Source organism: Nuphar pumila, chromosome 8 (assembly GCF_984573655.1).
Source record: "Nuphar pumila chromosome 8, dmNupPumi1.hap1.1, whole genome shotgun sequence".
Taxonomy (NCBI): domain Eukaryota; kingdom Viridiplantae; phylum Streptophyta; class Magnoliopsida; order Nymphaeales; family Nymphaeaceae; genus Nuphar; species Nuphar pumila.
The window spans coordinates 122147085-122149816 of NC_143256.1; positions in this window are offsets into that span (position 1 = coordinate 122147085).

Consider the following 2732-nt stretch of genomic DNA (forward strand, 5'->3'; position numbering starts at 1 on the left):
CCACTGGCCTTCCAATGCACGGTTGGTGAGCCCTAACCCCAAAAAGAAAAATATATTTTTTGAAACATCATGACTTTATCACAACATTTTTAGAAGCCAATGCATTGCCGGGGAAGAAATTTTATTTTATTTTATTTTTGAAGATATCACATTTTCATCGTGATATTAATGCAATGTGCTATATAAAGGCTTTGGTGTCGGTGACCCCATCCAGAGATTGCCCGCTTTGGCGGTAAACTTCATCATTTAAAAAAAAAAAAAAAGCTTGCATTAATATCATGATGAAAATGTGATATCTTGAAAAAAAAAAAAGTGAAGTATCCCGCCGAAGAGGGTAATCTCTAGATGGGGTCACCTACACCAAAGCCTTTACATACCACATCAGTGAAATGCATCCACACACTTGGTGAAAGTTGAAGATGGGACAAAGGAGTCAGCACCTTCTCCTCAAGCCCTCATGAAGAGGGCTAATGCCTAGAAGTGCTCAACAGTGTGATTGTGAATAGGGCCAGTAAATTTGATATTAATGCATGTTATTTATATGACATTTTTATATTTTGCTACAAGGATATTTCCCCAAAGATTTTCTCCCTAAAGACCTTATTTTTCAATACTCTTAAATGATTCACTCTAGCTGATACTTGTCCGAGAACGATATTTGTGACATTGGTCTAGGCCATGTGTATATAGATTAGGGGTGTCAATGAATCGGGTTTGGTTCATTACAAGAAAAACCATACCAGAACCCAATAACAACTACATGAACCAAACCCGGCAAAATCATATTTTTTATCATTTTTATATTGAAAAATTGCGGGTTTTAATCAAAACTCGAGTCGGGTCTATGTATTAATCGGACCTTTGAGTCCGGACTTGGGTCTTCTGATATATCACCATACCTGGACCCTATAGAGTTTGATTCGGGTTGGATCCGGGTAAACCTGGCCAGTTGACACCCCTAGTATGAATATAGAAATACCATGTGATGGTTCCTCTAAGTATCATTTTTGTTTTTTTATACAAAAAGTACAGATATCCGCATTGCACTTAAACTATATCGATATCAAAGCAGCCCACAATAAATATTTGATTATTAATTAATTTTCTTTTTTTAAAGACAAGCTGTGGTTAGGCAGACCCTACCAGACATCTCCTATGTGGCAGAGGATTCGAACCTGGGCCTTTAGCTTGGCACAGGACCCCGCTTACCACTAGGGATGACAGTGGGGCGGGGCGGGGGACAAGGTTTCCACCCCCCGCCCCACCTCAAGATTTTATCCCCCACCCCCGCCTCCCTGACGGGGATGGATTTTATCCTCCACCCCCGCCTTCATCCCCGTTTCATGTCCTCCATCCCCGGTTCAAACGGGGATCGGGGCGGGGAAAAGTGCACGTCCATCCCCGCCTCCACCCCCAGACGGGGATGGATTTTAACCTTCGTCCCCGCCTCCATCCCTGTTTCATACCCTTCATCCCCGGTCCAAACGGGGCGAGGCCGGGCGGGGCCCACTGCCATCCCTACTTAACACATGGGATACCACGTCGGTGGCGATTATTAATTAATTAACCATGTTGTAAGTCTTTATTATTAATATTTATATTTCGGATGGTTAAGCTAAACTTAAGGAGGACAAAACCAGGTGCACATGGAGTTTAGACGTAAGGACAAACGTCACATTGGGCTGCTTAAAGACAGTTTCTTGTGTTTTGAAAGAGAACAAATAGTTTGTTAGAATATATACGTAGGAATTGGATGTTCATCCACAGGTATCGTGTTGATTAATTAAACGAGTTTTCTCGTGTAAATGATCGAACTAAGGGTGTCAACGGGTCGTCGAACTCAGGTGAAACCAGATCTGACCCTGATTACCCAGACCTGATAAGAACTACATGAACCAGACCCGTGCCATACCCAGTAAAATAACATTTTTTATCATTTTTGCAATGAAAAATTGGGGGTCTTAATCGGAACTCAGGTCAGGCCGGGGTCTGGTATAAAATTTCACAAACTATACCTGGTTCTATGTATTAATCGGACTTACTTTCGGGTCCAAACTTGGGTCTTAATCGAATCTTCTTATTTATCACCATACCCGGATCCTATAGGGTTTGGTACGGGTCATCTCTGGGTAAACCCGACCGGTTGACAACCTTATATTGAACCGCCTAACAATACTGACACGGGCAAAGCTTGGAAACTTTACCAGGAGTGCGATTGTGAAGAAGGCTAGTAAATGAGTCCAACGAATCAAGAACAGCTGTTAAGGCTCGGCTTGTTTAAGGATGAAACCCTTTTTCATGGGCCGCTCGGGGATGCAAACATTTCGGATTTCGGATCCCAAAATACATTGGAGAGTTGGATTGATTCGGATTCGGATTCGGAACAGCCAAAATTTGCAAAATCTCCTTCCTGAATCCGACCCGTTTGCAACCCTACTCGTAAGCTTGTCACAATCTAAGCCAAACTTGAGCTCATTATGAGCCGAGGGTGATGCGACTTGTTCTCTACCAAAAATTGGTTTTTAAACTGTTCTTAGAATTTGATTGTGTCTATATGTGTATGTACGTGTGTGTGTTTTAAATTTTAATGAGCCTAGAAAGGCAAACTGGGGTTAGTCTGACCCCTACCAGTTAAACAAGTATACCATTGGGATTTGAACTTGCAACGTCCCAACACAAGGTGACCTGCACTAGCTGCTCCAACCAGACTAACGGAGCCACGTTGTTGAGCC